This window comes from Lithobates pipiens, unplaced genomic scaffold (genome assembly GCF_037356315.1).
Source record: "Lithobates pipiens isolate NorthernLeopardFrog02 unplaced genomic scaffold, aLitPip1_a1.2 Scaffold_22, whole genome shotgun sequence".
Lineage (NCBI taxonomy): Eukaryota > Metazoa > Chordata > Amphibia > Anura > Ranidae > Lithobates > Lithobates pipiens.
Window position 1 is genome coordinate 300,388,713 of NW_027507784.1, and position 20,530 is coordinate 300,409,242.

Below are 20,530 nucleotides of genomic sequence, written 5' to 3' on the forward strand. Positions count from 1 at the left end.
AATTTTCTCATCCCTGCCGTTGAAAACCAACAATAATTTGATGCCACTGATGATTAGAAAAACAAACTTTCTTAGAACCTTCTTTTCCTAAGAATTTTCATTTGAAATTCTATCCATCTATGGCCAGCTTTAATCACCTCACAGAACAACAGCAGGCCGCCCTGTTCTGTGACCGGCTTTGTTTATTATCAGCCTGAGGGGAATGGGGTCACATGACACCCAGGCTGCCTGCTGTCATGTGACCTAACCCGGAAATGGCTGATGGATGAGGCTGGAGATTTGTTTCTCTGGTGGGGGGTGACGTCACCAGCTGTCTGAGAGAGAACAGAGGAGAGAGAAGGCAGCTGCAGCTGTGCTGGAGGAAAGAGACGGCCTGCAGCCCTGAGAAGGTGAGACATGGGCAGCTTCTAAGGCGAGACAGCCTGCGGTGCTGGAAGGACGGGGGGAGCAGGAACTGCAGAGGCCTGGTCATCCTACACAAAGAGCAGGTTCACCTACAAGACACCCAATTACTGCACCTCATAGAGGGACTGCAACACCGGCATACTGACTGACCTGACAACACGTCTAAAGGGGGAGGTGAGGACCCTCGTTCTAAAACTGAGCTTAACTTTCCACAGCCACCATCTGCAATGGTAGACCAGACAGTCACCGAGGAATCCTGAACACTCATCCGGTATTTTCATGTCAAGAAGAGCCCGCCACCAATGATCCCCATTCACCGGGACCCAGGATTGCAACCTGCCGGAGGGATCGCAGAGCCGGACCAGCTAGCCATGGGACTCTGGGTCCTGGGGCATAAAGGGTGAAAAGCTCTGCCAATCTCAACAACGTTTACAACCATCATTTGTTGGAGGACATCGCTGGAGGAGTGGCTTCTGTAACTGCAAGTTGTGTGAAGGTGAGGTGACATGTAAACATTACAACCTGGGAGAAGAATGTGATCAAACCTGTGTGCTCCTCTGATAGAAGGACCGGGATGATTGAATATGAACAAAGAGAAGAGAGTAGAAATCACCACACAAAGGCTACCCGCGCCCGATTCTCTTCCCTTTCTTCATCTTCTAGATTATTATAACTTTATTGCAATGTTAAAAAAAATGGTGGTTATTGTCATAAAGGGTAGTAAAAGATTGTTATAACTTTGCACTAAAGAACTAGATTTTGGTCAGTAAGTCGAGTAAAGCTGGCTATACACTAGTTGATTTCCAAACAAACGTTAGTTTACACCAGTGGTCTCCAAACTGCAGCCCTTTGCTTGCCCTTGGGCACTATTCCTCCCACTGACGTCAACAATGGAAAACTATTCCTCCCACTGACACCAGTGATGGAGCACTATACCTCCCCACTGACACCAATGATGGGGTACTCTTCCTCCCACTGACACAGACGATGGGGGCACTCCCCCCCCCACTGACACCGACGATAAAGGCACTCTTCCCCCCCCCCCCACTGACACCGACGATGAGGGCACTCTCCCCCCCCACTGACACCGACGATGAGGGCACTCTTCCCCCCCACTGACACCGACGATGAGGGCACTCTCCCCCCCCACTGACACCGACGATGAGGGCACTCTTCCCCCCCCCCCATTGACACCGATGATGAGGGCACTCTCCCCCCCCCCCACTGACACCGACGATGAGGGCACTCCCCCCCCTCCCCCCACTGACACCTACAATGAGGGCACTCACCTCCCCCACTGACACCTACAATGAGGGCACTCACCTCCCCCACTGACACCGACAATGAGGGCACTCTTGCCCCCCCTCCCCCACTGACACCAACGATGAGGGCACTCTTCCCCGCCCCCCCCCCCCACTGACACCGATGGCACTCTTCCCCCCCCCCCCCCCCCACTGACACCGACGATGAGGGCACTCTTTCCTCCCCCCCCCACTGACACCGACGATGAGGGCACTCCCCCCCCCCCCCCCCCCCCCACTAACACCGACGAGGAGGGCACTCTTCCCCCCTCCCACTGACACCGACGATGAGGGCACCAACCCCCCCCCCCCCCCCCCACTGACACCGACAATGGGGGCACTCTTCCCCCCCCCACCAAAGATTTGGCATAGTTTACTCCCACTGACACCAGGACATTTTCTACTTCCATTGGTCACAGTCCAGCCCCCCTAAAATCTGAAGGACAGTAAACTGGCCCCTTGTTTAGATTGTTTGGTTTGGAGACCCCTGGTATAAACATTTGTATGAAAATTCTCAGTACATTCTATGACGCATATGCCATACAAAAGTGCGTCAAAATTTTGTTTGCTTTTAATATTCAGTTTTGGAACTTAAAATGCATAATTCTGAACTCTGCACTCTGTACGTAGTGTTTTCCTAAACTCCGCACTCTGTACATAGCGCACCCCCTGAACTCTGCACTCTGTACGTAACTTGCTCCTGAACTCTGTACTTGGCGCTTTTCCTGAACTCTGTACAAAGCGCAGCACTGATCTCTGCACTCTGTACATAACGTGCTCCTGAACTCTACACTCTGTACATAGCGTATCTCTGAACTCTGCACTCTGTACATAGCGCACCCCCTGAACTCTGCACTCTGTACGTAACTTGCTCCTGAACTCTGCACTCTGTACATAGCATATTCCTGAACTCTGTACTTGGCGCTTTTCCTGAACTCTGTACAAAGCGCAGCACTGATCTCTGCACTCTGTACATAACGTGCTCCTGAACTCTACACTCTGTACATAGCGTATCTCTGAACTCTGCACTCTGTACATAGCGTATTTCTGAACTCTGCACTCTGTATGTAACACACTCCTGGATTCTGCACTCTGCACATAGCATACCGTATTCCTGAACACTGCACTCTGTACATGGCAAACCAAAGATACAACCGGCCCTTTGAGGGAAAATGTACTGCTGGTGCAGCCTGCAACCTCCAGAGGTTGCCAAGGGTTCTTGGAGCAATGGGTAATTCCTGCCTCCCAGATAAGTAACCACTATCGGCAATTATTATTTTTTAAGCTAAGGGAGGTCATTCCCAATGACAAGTGTAAGGAGTATTCTTTGAACTGTAGAAATGGTAATTATTAGTAGGGTCCCCCCCCCCCCCAAGGGTTCCTCCATGTTAAATAGGTTGAGCAAGGCTGGAAGGATGAAGCACAGCAGACATGGGACTCGTACATTCCACACTCCTTGATGTTTTAAAGGCTGAGCTGTGCTGTTATTGCACAATATAATGCACCTGAACTGCTTTTGGCATTGGACAACACTGCACACCACATCTCTCTGGGCATTCATATCTACGCATATATAGTAGTGTGTTATAGTGCAACTTCCTTGTATTTTATTGAATAAGTGTGCTGTGTTTCCTTTCAAAATAGACAGCAGTGCACAAATACAACACATTACCATGAATCGCATTAAAGCTTAGGCTAGCACACTTTACTACAATGCATAAATGGGAATCTAGTCTTGGTAAACTGACCTCAATTTAAAAAAAAAAAAAAATGTAATGGGTTGTTGTGTGAAGCTGCACTTTGCCCATCATAATTGCTCTCTGCACTATTATAGAAGTTTATTTATGGCTGAACAGTGCTCTGGCATGGACATTTACTGACAGCGGGTAATGATGGGGCTGGCTTTGTAGTCTTGTAGGCGCAGGTGGAAGGGCAGAGCACAGGGCTGCCCTGTCTGCTGGGATCTTGCAATCCCTATTCTCCTGATGTCTAATCTACATAGATGGATCATGCGATATATTTTACCTTGAATGAGAAGGGGGGGGAATAAAAATGTAGCTTTGTAATCAAATTGTTTGTACATCAGTGTTTTTACAGATCCTATAGGTTGGGGGGCCGGGTAGATCTTGCCACCAACATATAAACGTGTCTATGGCAGTACCATGCCCACTCACCCTGCAGAGGACAGGGGATAGACTTGTCTATATTTTTCCCCAAGCATGCCACAGGTTTAGGCAGACCCCTCCCCCTGCTGGCTTCCAAGGGGGCAATCTGGTCTAAGGCTGGAGGGGCATGTTGCAATGAGGGGATTAGTGAGTGTTATTGTACTGAACGGGTCAGTGTTGGGGGTCAGTAGTGCATGTCCACACACAGAAAGAATACTCTGCTTTATATACTACTGACCCCAGCACTCTGTATTGCTACTGACCTCTGAATGCTGCAGTACCTACTCCTGACCCCTGCACTCTTTGTTACTAACCACTGACCTACTTACTCCTGACACTTGCACTTTGTGTTGCTTACGTCTGACCCCTGTGTTACCCCTGATGCCTTCACTCTTTGTTACTACTGACCTCTGAATTGCGTATTACATACTACTGACCTCTGAATGTTGCAGTCCTTACTACTGACCCCTGCACTCTGCGTTACTACAGACTTCTGAATGCTGCAGTACTTACTCCTTACCCCTTCACTCTTTGTTGCTAACCACTGACCTCTGTGTTACTTACTCCTGACCTTTTGCACTTTGTGTAATTTACTACTATGTTGCCCCTGCCCCCTTCACTCTGCGTTACTACTGACCCCTGCACTCTGTATTGCTACTGACCTCCGAATGCTGCAGTCAATACTACTGACCCCTGCACTCTGTGTTACTACAGACTTCTGAATGCTGCAGTACATACTCCTTACCCCATCACTCTTTGTTGCTGACCTTTGAACTTTGTGTTATTTACTACTGACTGTGTTGCCCCTGACGGCTTCACTCTGCGTTACTACTGACCCCTGCACTCTGCATTACTACTGACATCTGAATGCTGGAGTACATGCATTTTTTTTTTTGTTGCTTTCCACTAACCTATGAACTCTGTGTTACTTACTCCTGGCCCATGCACTTTGTGTTACTACTGATCCCCGTGTTACTCCTGACCCCTTCACTCTGTGTTACTACTGGCCTCTGACCTGTGCATTACTTATTTTATTATTTATTTATTACAGGTACTTAGTGCTTGTTAACTTATGCAGCGCTTTACACATATACAGTGTAATATACATTTACATCAGACCCTGCCCTCAAGGAGCTTACAATCTAGGGTCCAACTCAACTCATACATACATACATACATACATACATACATACATACATACATACATACATACATACATACATACATACACTAGGGCCAATTTAGACAGGAGCCAATTAACCTACCAGCATGTCTTTGGAGGGCGGGAGGAAACCGGAGTACCCAGAAGAAACCCGCACAGGGAGAACATGCATACTTTACTACTGACCTCTAAAATGTGTGTTACATACTACTGACCCCTGAATGCTGCATTGCTGACCCCAGCACTCTGTTACTTACTTCAGACCCCTGCACTCTTTGTTGTTTACTGTTTCTGAACTCTGCATTACATACTCCTGCACGTTGAGTTACTTACTACTAACCCCTGCACTCTGAGTTACTACTGACCTCCAACGCCTGTGCTAAAAGTAATGAACTGCTCAGGACAGGAATTGCATCCTCTCACCTCCCCCACCAGATATGGTGTCGGCTCAGTATACAGGAACTATGTGATCAAAGTCCAGATGATAGCACTCCAAATGAATTCCTTTATTGAAACGGGTCCATGCAACAATCAGAATGTGTGTGTGTGTGTGTGTGTGTGTGTGTGTGTGTGTGTGTGTGTGTGTGTATACACAGGGCTTTTTTTCTCAGAGAATGGGTGCAGGTTCTCCCCCTTCCGAGTCACCCCCTGTCTCCGCCCCCTACTCACCTTTTGAGTGCATTCCTTGGTTCCAACTTCCAGTATCACCCCTTTTTAGAGAATACAAAACCAAGTATAATTTTTTTGGTGCTAAGTAATTTGTATGAAGTGTGTTAATTATAACAAGAAAAGCAGTAAAATAGATGCCTCCAGCACTTGCAGAAGCCACCACCAACTATAGGTCCCCTAGCAACAATAGAGTCCCCCACCAAAACAATAGATCCACTTCAGCAACAATAGACCCCCCCTCCCCCCCCAGCAAAAATATATCTCCTAGCAGCCAACATCAATAGACCCTTCAGCTGCCAGAAACAATAGAAAAAAACGTTGAAAAACAGCGCTGTCCAAAAAGTAATCAAAAAAACGAGTGCTAGTAAAACAAAAGATTAAATGATAATAATACTGATAATAAATTCTTGGCGCAACCCAATGCGAGACACGCACAATATACAATAATCAAAAAGAAAAAGCTGCGCTAGAACTTATAAAGTGGAATTGCGGTGACGTCAGCACGCCGCTCACCCTACGTCGTTTCGTCAAAAGTCACGACGTAGGGTGAGCGGCGCGCTGACGTCACCGAAATGCCACGTTGACCAGGAAGGGCGGGCAGTGTAAACATGAGAGATCCGGCCGGCTCGTGATTATACACACGCTTATATTCAGCTGGAAATTTGTGAGTTTGTTACTTTATTTTATTGTGTTTGAATTAAAGTTTTATATTGAGTTACGCTATGGGAACCTTTCTCTTTTATCTTACTAAATGGTTATGGTGGAACGGGAGACGCTCTGAGAAGTGGGTACAGGAGTCGGAGACACCAGCAGAGCCTATTAAAGGGACCAGGAGTGATTGTCCTATTTGCAAGCTTGTACGATCTCCCTAAAAAGAGATCTTGGCATCTGGTGGTGGATGAACCTCTTCTCTCTGGGGGCACCTGCTATATATACCTGAAGGGTGTTTTACGAAGTGGACTGAGATTCATCATCCTGTCTTTCTCCCCCTCTTTTGGACTGTTTATGTATTTTAAACCAATTTTTGCACTATTTTGCAGTTTTTATTAATTTTTTGTAAACAGGATATATTATGTCACATTATGATCCTGGCACTTTATAAGTTCTAGCGCAGCTTTTTCTTTTTGAGCCAGAAACAATACACCTCTCACTCAACAGTGGACCCCCCCCAGCAACAATAGACCCATCCCTCAATAGTAGATCCCTCCCTAAACAGTATACCCCCCAGCAACAATAGATCCCCCCACCAGCAACAACAGGCCCTCCCAACTGTAGATCCCTTCCAGGGACAATAGACCCCCAGCAGCTAGCATCAATAGATCCAGGGCTGTCTTTAATATTGATTGGACCCTGGGCAAACGTTTTCTTGCCCCTCCAACCCATACAATTTCGCTCTCCACCTGCTCTGAGACATACAAGAAATAGCAGCTGGACTCAAAATCAGTTTACTGTATCAGGCAGTGATTGTGATGGGTTGCCAGAGGTTACAGCGTATCATTACCGCTTCCTGACTGGTTGCTAGAGGTTACAGCACACATTACGGCTCACTGATTAGTTGCTAGATGTTACAGCACATGATTTCTGCTTGTTGATTGGTTTCTAGAGATTACTGTACAGTAATACTGCTCACTGGTTGGTTGCTAGAGGTTACAGCACATCATCTCCTCACTGTTGGGGACATGATATACATATGAACACCATCTTTTATTTACATATCGATGCCGCCGGGTGCAGCTATTTACATATGATTGATGGGTATTTACACGTAAACACAGGGTCTGCTAGTAAGTCACCTGTACAGAACAATAGGGCAGAGCTGGGCAGCATTAGTAGCAGCACTTCACGCTGAGATATCAGGACACAGTGCGAGACTAAGGCCGCGTACACACGGGCGGATTGTCTGGCCAACTAAGTTCGTCAGACAATCCAACAGACAGTCTGTTCAAAATTTGCATGAACGGACTTGACCACACACGATGAGCAGACAGTCCGCTGAAAGCGTGCGCGATGATGTGTACAGCACGTACGACGGGACTAGAAAAACGACGTCCTATACACTGCAATGCAACCTTCGGCCGTGTAAATCCTTTCTGAGCATGCGCCATACTTAGTTCGTCCAACTTGCCTACACACGAGCGGACTGTCCGCTGAAACCAAGTTTGGACGGACAAAACCAAGTTTGAACGGACAAAATTTCGGAAATTCCGTAAGACTTTGTTCGTCAGACAGTCCGCTGAAAAAGTCAGCTGAAGCCCACACACGAGCGGATTGTCCGCTGAAACACGGTTCAGCGGACTAAGTTGGACAGACAATCCGCCCGTGTGTACGCGGCCTAAAGCTTCAAGGGACAAGGGAATTTAAACTGGGATAGTTGGCAAGTATGAGGCAGCTTCTTTGGGCCCCACAACAATGACAGGGCCCAGGGCAGCTGCCCCTTTTGCCCTGCCTTAAAGACATCCCTGAATAGATCCTCCAGCATATCTCAGCACCCCTTGCCATTACATACATGCAGTGCTAGAGGTGCCGGAACCTGCGTTCCTGCTGAAAAAAAGCACTGGGTATACACATGCCACATGCACATTTAGAACTAACCTATATAATGATATGGAGACAGTATTTCTCTGTACATGAGTACAAAACATTGTCTAAAATGTCTTGGGGTGATTTCCCCCCCCCCAAGTTATGAGAGACACCCCAGTTTGTATAGAACCCTTACAATGGTATGTGGGATACCATGCTGTTGATATGAAAATTGCTGCAAAGCAAAAGCTGGCAGCACAAGAACACCCAGAACATAGAAGACAAAAAAACGCCTGTGTTACTTACTCCAGACCTCGGCACTCTTTGTTACTACTGACCTCTGAACCTCTTGTCCAACTTGCCTGCCTGCATTGCTAATGTACCCTGCACTGTGTGTTGCTTACCAGTGACCCCTGCATTACCCCTTCAGTCTGTATTATTTACTACTGAGCTCTGATCAGTGTGTTGCATACTACTTACTCCTGCACTCTTTAGACATTCCTTACTTTGTAATGGGGCATTGCTAGGTTAAAAAAAAGGCATTCTGCACCCTCTTTGATCTTTTCCATGTTGTTTAGGTAGATCTCCACCTCTCCAAGGTGACCTACCCCTGCTATATATGGCTTTTGAACATTTTCTTAGGAAAAGGATTAGGCTGGGGGAAAAAGTCTTTTTCATCCTTTATGCTTATCTACAGAGCATTGCCTGTTGGTTGATAGAGCATGACACACAGCTCCCAATTCATTGTACTGTATCAGCAGAAAATGATTGGGAATCAGCAGAGCTTCTCTGGGTAGGATGATTAGTCTTTAATTCTATGCACATCGTTGCAGAATTGATTAGATTGTTACAGAATAATCTGTACTATGCTACACTTTCAGGGATGTTTGTGGGTACCTATTTTGTAAATTATATTTTCATTAATTTAAATAATCATTTTCTGATGTGTGTGGGTAGCTTGAGCTAGAGCCTGTGGCCATCCAGCTGTTGCAGAACTACAAGTCCCATGATGCATTGCAAGGCTGACAAGTACAAGCAGGACTCGCAGAAGCATGATGGAACTTTTTGCAACAGCTGGAGGGCCGCAGGTTGAGCACCTATGAGCTATTCTAGACTAATACTGGCCAATGTGGCCACTAAAGCTGCTCACACAGCAGTTTCGATTTTGCTTACATTTGATCTGTCAGGAGCTTGCTATTACTTCAAATAATGCAGGTTACCCGACCCTCTTGTTGTAATACGTGAATCACTGATCCAAGTTTAAAAATGCACACAGATAATAGTTTCACACTTTTCTCTGACTTTCCTGGTTTGTATGCTTGTTCCAGGTCAGTGACACAAAGTATTGAAATCGGAGAGTCAACATGACAGCCAGGCTACAAGCAATTTCAGCAATGATGTACTGCATGGGGGAGATTTCCTGAGGCGGGGCTCCCACTGCTGCGATGTCCGAGATCGGATGTGATTCGCACTGCAGTGCAAATCACATGCGATCTCTGTGCGATGTGATTTCAGCCATACAGATAGTATGGCTGAATTTGCATCGTATTCGGACCGAACTCGTACAGGACCCTTTTTTTTGGTCCGCAGCAGAATCCGATTGCATGGGTGTTAACACCATGCAATCCGATTCCTGCCCGAGTTTTCAGATCGCACTGCGATATGCGAACTGATTTGGGGGTGTCATTAACTTTTAACTGACATTCCCAGCAGTTCTCATAGGTTAACTGCCACCGGGAGACATGCGATGCGGAAACCTGCAGTAGATTGCCGTGTTCCCGCATCGCAGCAGTGGGAACCGGCCCTAAAACTGGTGCGCATGAAATCTGGTGCAGCTGTGCATAGTAACCAATCGGCTTCTAACTTCAGCTTGTTCAGTTAAAGAGGAAGTAAAGTCTTCTTGTTTAATTGTACCTACAGGTAAGCCTATAATAAGGTTTACCTGTAGGCAGGGCCGTCTTACCGAGCAGGCACACCCGGGCACAGCCCAGGGGCCCCAGATGCACATGGGGCCCCATCGGGGCCAGTCGGATCTAGAGCGCAGCTATTGGAATTGTGTCTGCTCTGCTCACCGTCACACACAGCCCTGCCTCCTCCTAACCCCGGCCTGTGATAGACAGAATATGGGTCCAATGCTGGAATGTGGTCTGTCTATCACAGGCGCAGGGTCAGGAGGAGGTGGGGCTGTGTGTGATGGCGAACAGAGCGGAGGCAATTTCATGTAAGCTGTAACAGCGTGCTATTCGTGCTTTGTGATCTCTGGCTCTCCTCTTCCTCCAGTCATAATCCGGCCGCCCTCTCTCTTCATCCACCCTGGTGAGTCTTCAATGGGGGCACGGTGAGCCTGCAATGTTGGGCACGGTGAGGCTGCAATGTTGGGCACAGTGAGGCTGCAATGTTGGGAACAGTGAAGAATTATACTTTATTTCTTGAGATGTGCAAAATTTGGGACAGGCTTGTAAGGGCCCCAGGGCATTGCTTTGCCCAGGGGCCCATGATGCTCTTGAAGAGGGATTCCACCAAAAAAAAATATATTAAAAGCCAGCAGCTATAAATACTACAGCTGCTGACTTTTAATAAATGGACACTCACCTGTCCCGGGTTCCAGCGATGCCGGCAGCCGAGGCCGATCGATTGCTCGGCTCTTGACAATCAGGAAGTGAAGCGAATCAGGCTTCACTTCCCGGTTCCCTACTGCGCATGCGCGAGTCGCGCCACGCAATAGGAAATCTCCACGCTGTCACTGGGACCCGTGTGTGTCCCAGCAGACAGCGCGGCAGGGCAGGAAATGGCGTAGACTCCCACGGGAGTCTATGCCCGGAAGTGGGTGTAAATACCTGTCTTTGACAGGTATCTCCACCCCCCTCCCCCCTGAAAGGTGTCAATTGTGACACCGGAGGGGGGGAGGGATCCGATCAGCGGAAGTTCCACTTTAGGGTGGAATCCCGCTTTAAGATGGCCCTGCCTGTACCTGTAGGTACTGTATAATATCTCCTAAACACGCACCGTTTAGGAAATATTTACTATATACGGTGCTGATGATGTCATCCGCGCATGCGCTCTGAAGGAATGGCCACTGTGCCGTTTCTTAAGGGCCCTTTGCCGTGATTGGTGGCTCCCGCGTGCATACATGTAATCGCGGCTGCGGCCAATCGGATCGCCGGAGCTTGCGAACCCAGAAGAAACACTGGGGAAGATGTCTAAGTGGTGTGCAGGCGCCGCTGCAGGGCTTCGATCTATGATAAGTATTTCATAATAAGCTAGTATGCGATGCATAATAGCTCATTATGCCTTTAGGCCATTATGCCTTTGTCTTACAAGGTTTTTTTTTTTTTTTTTCTTGGGTTTACAACCTCTTTAAACTTTGACAATAAAACCTGGAAGCTGATTGGTTACTATGCAGAGCTGCATCAGATTCTGTGTGCACCAGTTTTAGCAGACCTCCCCCCATGTGTCTCTGTTGATGGATTTCCTTCAGTCCAGGTTCACACTGATGCAGTGTGGGACACCGCATGTAATTCGCACAGGAATTGCAGCACATTCCTAAGCGAATTGCATGCAGTGTTTCTGGGGTGCGATTTGAGCCATGAATTTGTGTGGCTCAAATCGCAACGAATTCACACCAAACCCTTTTTTTGTCCACACCAGAATCGGATTGCATGGATGTGAACACACTTGCAATCCAATTATGCAAACTGCATTGCGTTTTGCAAACCGATTTTGGGCTGTCGTTAACATACACTCCGCAATCGGTTTGCATTAATGTGTTGCAATTTTGGTGCGGTGTGGAATCCGCAGCAAATTTGCTGTGAAATCGCACCGCATCTAGTGTGAACCAAGGCTTAACCACTTCCAGACTGCCGCACGCCACTATACGTCCTAAGTTTGAAGAGGAATATCGTTGTTATGGCAGCAGCTAGCTGCCATAACCCTGGTATCCTCTTTTTCGACCGGTGGTCCGGTTTCCGATTAATAGTGGTCTCTGCGGCTGAATCACCGCAAGATCCCTTTTATTGCATTTTAGTGTAAATATGAGATCTGAGGTCTCTTTGGCCGCAGCTCTCATATTTAAGAGGTCCGTCATGGTTTTTTTTCTATTGCAAAGGATGTTTACATTCCTTGTAATAGGAATAAAAGTGACACATTTTTATCTTTTTAAAAAGAACAGTGTAAAAATAAAAAATAAAAGTTAAAATAAATAAAAACCTCCCTTCTTCTTTTTTTTTTTTTTCTTTTTTCTTTTTTTTTTTTTAAACGTGCCCCGTCCTGCCGAGCTCAGTGTTCTCATAAGCGAACGCATACATGAGCGGCGCCCACATATGAAAACAGTGTTCAAACAACATGTGAGGTATCGCTGCCATTGGTAGAGCAAGAGCAATAATTCTAGCCCTAGACCTCCTCTGTAACTCAAAACATGCAACCTGTATAATTTTTTAAATGTCGCCTATGGAAATTTTTAAGGGTAAAAGTTTGTCGTCATTCCACGGGTGGGCACAATTTTGAAGGGTGACATGTTGGGTATCAATTTACTCGACGTAACATTATCTTTCACAATATAAAAAATAATTGGGCTAACTTTACTGTTTTTTTAATTCAAAAAAGTATATTTTTTTCCCAGAAAAGTGTGCTTGTAAGACCGTTGCGCAAATACGGTGTGACAGAAAGTATTGCAACGACTGCCATTTTATTCTCTAGGGTGTTAGAATTTTTTTTTATAATTTGGGGGTTCTAAGTAATTTTCTAGCAAAAAAAAAAAAAACTGTTTTACTTGTAAACAACAAATCTCAAAAAGAGGTTCTGTCCTTAAGTGGTTAAAGGAGAAGTACAGCCAAAGCTCGTTTGGTTGTACTTCTCCTGTATATCACCAGAGTGCAGTTTGTTCTGCACTCCTGTGACCCGTTTTCAGCAGACAGCAGGCTGCAGCCCGCTGTTGGCTGACGTCACAGAGCCGGTCCAGGCTCGGAAAAGATTGCGATCATGTGGTTGGGATCCTCCCACATGCCTGGACCAGCACCCGGCTTAGCTTCTCAGCAAACCGCTGAGTGCCTGAGCCGGCCGCTATCGCCCCCTGCACTGCCCAGCATATCAGTGAGCACAGGGGGGCAGAGCAGAGAGCCGCTGACTGACCATCACCAGCTCTCTGCTCACGGAGCTCTGAGAACCAAGTGAACGTTCGCTCGGTTCTCGGCCTTAGAGCCGGCAGGGGACAGATGCAGCATCGGACCGATAACAGATCACCTTGGGAAGTATGATTTCCCCCCAATCAAAATAATTCCCACACTTCTCTTTTAACGCAGAAAATATTTTATCATGCAATCCTACCCCATAGAATATAAATTGTTTACTTAAGTCTGCCCTCACACATATATATATTGGTATAATTTGCAGATCTAACTGATCATATTTTATAGAAAAATCGAAATGGTGTTGCCAGCTGGTGCTGATGCTCTGTATACTTGCACGTGTAGGAAAAGTAGATTAAATGTCACCCAATAAGCTGGATTTGCTCTATTTTTGGGCTGTCATGAGGATATGTTGAATGGTTAGAAAATAGCCTCACACACAGATTTGTGTTCCAATTACATCCATTGGTATGTCTGATTATTTTCCACCGGGCCTGATCTGCTTTAATCACATGGGTGTGGAGGGCTGTTCAGCATGAGGAAGACGTGTTCTCATGTAGCTGCAAAACACCCAGCAGTGCCAGTTGTTTGCATACAGCCACCTGTACAAATCAATGACAGGCTGCGGCTGTATATGTGTTGCTGCACACCAGAGCATTTGCATGCATACGGGATGGATGGAAGGTCCTGGACACAAGCCGTCTGCACCGAGGGGCGCTCATCATGACACATCTGACCCACTCATCTCCTGCTGAGAACACAATTGCTTCAATAGAACACAAAGTTATGGCGCAAAGAAAGGTTAAAAAATAAAACGGCAAAAGGTAAATCTCACTATAAAGTCCATAAAAATCCATGATTCAAGCATTCGCTAGAAGATGGCTGCAGCTCCTCTGGCAGAGTTAGGGATATTCCTGTGTGTACTGTTAGGGAAAAAAAAAAGGGGGCGCCACCATCGAAGTGTACATTTTATTAAAAAAATAAATTACGGTTAAAATTAACTCCTATATAAAGAATATATCATCCTCAAGGCATCTGCAGAGTCCGGCAGGGGAGCGAGCGGGTGCTGCAGAGTAATGCTTGGAAGCAGCTGTGTGATGTCTTCTCTCCCAGGTACAGCCTCCAAGCTACACTTACATGGTGGCGCCCCTGTTCTTTTTATTGCCTAACAATTATTCCAATGCCTAGGCGACTGTCATTAGGGAAACCTAGCAAGCTATATGACTTGTGAACATTTGGATTTTATCGATATAAACCTGACAGAGGGTCTAACCCAGGGGTAGGCAACCTGAGCCCTCCAGCTGTGGTGAAACTACAAATCCCATCATGCCTCTGCCTCCAGGAGTCCTGTCTGTGATTGTCAGGGTCTTGCAATGTCTCATGGGACTTGTAGTTTTACCACAGCTGGAGGGCCAAGGTTGCCTATCCCCTGGTCTAACCCCTTCCCTACTTTATCCAAAATGAACATTAAAGGGTTTTACACTCTGAATGAAAACCTACAAGTCAATTTTCTCTTTTTATTGCTGGTGATTTAAAATTGAACTCCAGGTATGATCTGTATTGCATATTTACATTGGCCCAGCTTGGCACAAAGTATATGTATCTCATACATGAGGGCCCATTGGGGAAGTTGAAAATCAGTCCTACAGTGAATACCACAATCTTCCGGGTTCTGAGCATTCGGCTTCCCCTCTGCACACTGACCAGAGTGGGTCGCTTACTCAGCTCCTCTGCCATTTATAGAACATATTGTATTTTTTTTTTTTTTTTTTGTGACTATAAGGTACTGTCTCTTTCCTCATTGGACAGATTAATAGCAGCAGGAGCCATTAGCTCCCGCTTCTGCCAATCAGCTCCTGTAACACAGGAGTGGGGGCGGGAGCAGTATTGAGTCCCACTGTCTGTGGTCTGTGTCAATTGATGCAACAGCAGGCCTCGGGAGCGAGGCCACATGAGTGCTCCCAGGGAAAGCGGCTTTCCATGGGGGCACCCAATGAAGAGGAGGGGCCAGGAGTGCCGACAGGGGGACCCCAGAATAAGAGGATCAGGGCTGCTCTGTGAAAAACAGTTGCACAGAGCAGGTAAGTTTGGGCATGTTTTTATAAAAAATAAAAAAATAAATTAAGGTTTACAAACCCTTTATGAAGAACTAAACGCGTTGATTTAAAGGAGAAGTCCAACCTGAGCTTGTTTGGCTGGGCTTCTCCTATGGATTACAGGATTGCAATTCGTCTTGCATTCCTGTGACCCGTTTTCAGCAGAGTGGTCTGAAGTCCGCTCTCTGCTGACGTTACTGGAATCATTCCAAGCACCGCATCATCCCAACAGTAAAGTCTGGATTCACCAGCTGTCTGGACTGATGCCTGTTTCAGCGAGCCCCCCCCCCCCCCTCCACAGCTCAGCGCTCCAGTGAGCGAGGAGAGAGTAGAGAGGAAAGCTGCTGATTGACAGTCAGCAGCTCTCCGCTCGGGGATCTGTTAGAACCGAGCCATCAGCGATGTTTCTCATCGGACCGATGCTGCATCCACCTAGCCAAGGGGAAAAAAAACCCTTCTCTTTTGACAGCACATCCCGGGAAAGTAACTTTAAGCTTCAACATGGTATACAGCCATACTGATGTTTTAGAGCTGTAGGAGAGAACACCCAGGCTTGTATCCTCTGTGGACAGGAGAAGAAGCAGCCCCTGTGCAGGGAGTGTATGGGACTTTCTAGGTGCTATTCATGTATTCATCAACAGTTATGGTAAAAAAGAATATTTTATTTGGACACGTATACAAAGAAGGAAAAAATGTATATAGAAATACATATACATTTCTTCCATACAAAAGGTACCACAACTGTTCTACATGTTTCGCCTCTACGGCTTCTTCAGGAACGTGCGTGGATTCTCTTGTCTATTAAATAAGAATACAAGAATTTTAGATACAAGTTTTAATGCTCCTGAAACAAAGCATTTTCAGAAAGGTTTTTTCAAATTTATATATATATATATATATATATATATATATATATATATATATATATATATATATATATAAAACGATACCTGGATATTTGCGAAAACCTCAAAATGTGTAACTCTGAACACTTGTGGAATAGTTAGAGTATATATATATATGTATGTGTGTGTGTGTGTATATATATATATATATATATATAATTATATTATATGGAATTGATCACTCCAAACATTTCTCACCTCCGGGGGCAGGGTTAATAATATTCAGTGTATTTATTGCTGGAGGATTAGGGTGGACTCAATTGTTGAAATGGAAAAGACTTGTATAGCAGGTTAGGAGGATGGTAAGATCTTGAATGGGGTTGCTGAACAGGTGGCTGGCAGAGCAGATGGCCTATGCGTTCGCTGATATTCTTGTGTACATACCGTATTTTTCGGACTATAAGGCGCACCGGATTATAAGGCGCACTAGCAACGACCGGCTGATAAAATGGATATTTCCATATATAAGGCGCATCGGACTATAAGGCGCACCGGATTATAAGGCGCACTAGCAACGACCGGCTGATAAAATGGATATTTCCATATATATAAAGCGCATCGGACTATAAGGCGCACGGTCGATTTTGTGAGAAAATTTAGGCTTTTACGTGCGCCTTATAGTCCGAAGGTTTACGTCAAGATGACAGATACTGTTAACAAAGAACTCCAGCGATGTCAACAGGTCATATATAAGGCGCACCGGACTATAAGGCGCACGGTCGTTTTTGGGAGAAAATTTAGGCTTTTACGTGCGCCTTATAGTCCGAAAAATACGGTAATACCTTGGGGTGTAATTAAAGAGAACTATGTCTGCTTTGTGGTGTAGACATTGGTGCATTTTCTGTGCACCAAATGAACATTGGTTTAAGAGAAGTTCTAGGTAGTGTTAGATCAGCTGCTCCAAATGACATGAAAAGCGCCATGCGTCAGTTTCCATAAATGTCCGATGGTGTCCACCAGAATGATGAAGCATCAATGTTCTCATTTAAAAACAGCTCCAACACATACACCATTTATTAGAGTGTTGTAAATGCTGTAGTGGGGACAGGGCGAGGTGAGCGGGTTGTGTATGGACGGCCAGCAACTTGCAGAACACTAGGAAGGAGAGATGAAAATTTAGGATGACTCCAGTGGATCATCAGATTTTCCCAGTAGATCATAGAGTTGGCCTTTAAATCCAAACGCATATGAATCACACAGGTTCTGAGGCTCATTTCATGCAGATAAGGCACCAAGTGAGTTTAATTATCACCTTAATCAGCCAAAGAAACTGTGTAATTATTCACTCCACCCCGGAAGGATTTACCCCCTTCCTGACCAGAGCACTTTTTTGCGATTCGCCACCGCGTCGCTTTAACTGACAGTTGCGCGTTTGTGCGATGTTGCACCCAAACAAAATTGATGTCCCTTTTTCCCCACAAATGAAGCTTTCTTTTGGTGGTATTTGATCACCTCTGCGGTTTTTATTTTTTGTGCTATAAACAAAAAAAAAAACGACAATTTTGGGAAAAAAAGCTACTTTTTTTTTTTTTTTTTTTTTACTTTTTGCTATAATAAATATCCTCAAAAATATATAAAAAAAAAAAAAACCTTTTTTCCTCAGTTTAGTCCAATACGTATTCTTCTACATATTTTTGATTAAAAAAAAAATTGCAATAAACGTATATTGATTGGTTTGCGCAAAAGTTATAGCGTCTGTAAAATAGGGGATAGTTTTATGGCATTTTTATTATAATTTTTTTTTATTAGTAATGGCGGTGATTTGCAATTTTTTTTTTAATTGGGACTGCGACATTATGGCGGACACTTTTGACACTATTTTGGGACCATTGTCAATTATACAGCGATCAGTGCTATAAAAATGCACTGATTACTGTGTAAATGACACGGCAGGGAAGGGGTTAAACGCTAGGGGGCGATCAAGGGGTTAATTGTGTCCTAGGGAGTGATTCTAACTGTGGGGGGAGGGGCTACTATCCACATGACAGAGATCACTGCCCACATGACAGGGGGCAGCGATCTGTCATGTCACTAGGCAGAACACGGAAATGCCTTGTTTACATAGGCATCTCCCAGTTCTTCCGCTCTGTGACACATTTGCAGGCGGAATCACCAGGTGGACATTGAGTCCGCGGGACCCACAGTCACGGAGCACGCGGCTGGCGAGCGCCCACAATGCCGCATCTTAAAGGGGACATACCTGTACGCCTTTTTGCCCACCTATGCCATTCTGCCGACGTATATAGGTGTGCGGCGGTTGGGAAGGGGTTAATATGTGTTCGGTTTTAAAGGGATGAGGTGGCAACCCTAGTAGATCATCAGGTTTGTGCCAGAATTTTACGTGGTTGAATACGGCACACTACCATCATCATGCAACAAATTAAAGAACTGCCATTTGCCACTTTAAAGTGGAAGCAAAGTCTTTTTTTTTTTAAAACTTGTACTTACAGGTAAGACTTACCTGTGGGTACAGTGAATATTTCCTTAACCTGCACTGTTTAGGAGATATTCACACTGCATGCAGCCAGTGACGGCACCAGCGCATGCGTTCTGAATTGACAGCATACCCGTCCCATGTACATGCATGGGTGTGACACCATGGCAGCTCGGCTGGTCTGACAGTCGGAGCACATGAACCCAGAAGGAAGACTGGCTGGACTGGCCTGGACTGACAGGCTGCAGCGCAGTGGATCAGAGGGTCCATTCACTTGTGTCTGTGTACACCCGCATACCTCTGATCCAATGTGGTCCACTAAAAGCGAATGGAAGGAGATCAATCCCACGCTGTGTAAGCGGATCTGGGGTATGCGCAACGCTGTATCCTGGCCTAGGCCAACAAGGCCCAGGCCTAGGGCAGCCCTTTGCAGGGGGGCAGCATGTAAATAGTTCCTGCTGGCTTTCTCTACACTGTTAGTGTAGCACCAGTCTTATGGGGTGGACTGGGCTGAGAGGCAAGTTAGTCTAGCGCCCCCATAAAGGGGCCACACTGCTTCCAGTATGTGGGTGGCCGGCATTCTGCAACTGTAGGGGGGAGGGGGGGCACCGCTTCTAATTTTGACTGTCCTCTCATCCTGGACCATAAACCTTCCTCACTGTGCTCTATGTTTACTGCTGCGCCATTGGCATGGTTATATCTTCTAAGGCTTGATTCACACTTATGCATTTTTTTGTGCTTTTTGCATCTTACAGATTTGCACTGCAGTCCATTTAACATGGTTTCCTATGGAACAAGTTCTGTAGATCAAATCTGCAAAATGCAAAAAGCACAAAAAATTCATAGGTGTGAATCCAGCCTTAGTCCTCTCCATAAAATTATCGAAAATTTGTGCTTAAAGTAGAACTATAGGCAACCATTTTTTTTTATTTTGGATAGAGTAAGGGAGGGTTATAACCCCTGTCAGTTTATTTATTACCATCCCTGTCCCATTGCAGAGATTTCCTCTCCCTTCCTGCCCCACAGCCAAACAGGAAGTGAGAGGAAATCAATGCAAATTAAGGTAGTCCATTGCCCACCCCCCCCCCTCCTCCAGGCTCTCAGAATTAGTGTCCCCACTCGAAAATTTCAGGGCGGGCCTTAAACAGCAAGGGGTGGGTCATATTTAAATTGGGGGGGTGCACAAGTTTAGTCAGGCCTAGGGCAGCACAAAATTTAAATACACTACTGGTTGTGCGGGTGTAAACATATACACGTCCACACCTGCCAGTCCATAGGGGTGAATGGACCCTCCAATCAGGCCCCTGCTTTGCCCTTAGTGCAGAGCAGGGTCTGTAAAAGTCTTCTCTACATAAACTGAGTGGACACGGACTTGTCATTCTCCCACTCTGCTCACCATAGGATCAGTGGACAGATGGTGGTGCAAGGATTTTTGACACCTGGCCTAGGCGAAACCTTAATTTTGCCGCTCCATCCCTGACTCCCCCCTTTTCCCTGCCCATGTATACCCCACTTTTTTAATGAAGCTCCCATCAAAGGCAGCCTCGCCAGCGCCCACCAAAGGCAGCCTCACCAGCGCCCACCAAAGGCAGCCTCGCCAGCGCCCACCAAAGGCAGCCTCGCCAGCGCCCAAGCAAATGTAGCCTCACCAGCGCCCATCAAAGGCAGCCTCACCAGCGCCCAAGCAAATGCAGCCACACCAGCGCCCATCAAAGGCAGCCACACCAGCGCCCAAGCAAATGCAGCCTCA

General features: G+C 46.1%; 1 protein-coding gene across 2 annotated transcripts in view; it reads left to right on the top strand.

The window, feature by feature from the left end:
- Nucleotides 1–236: 236 nt before the first annotated feature.
- The window catches only part of ABCA3 (ATP binding cassette subfamily A member 3), a 95,153-nt gene continuing 74,859 nt past the window's right edge, over nucleotides 237–20,530 (top strand). The window contains exons 1-2 of one of the 2 annotated variants that reach the window (XM_077449232.1): nucleotides 237–389; nucleotides 621–901. The gene's annotated coding sequence lies outside the window, so the exon portion shown is untranslated. Of the gene's footprint in view, nucleotides 902–20,530 lie in introns of both variants that reach the window. The other variant, XM_077449231.1, reaches the window with a different exon arrangement.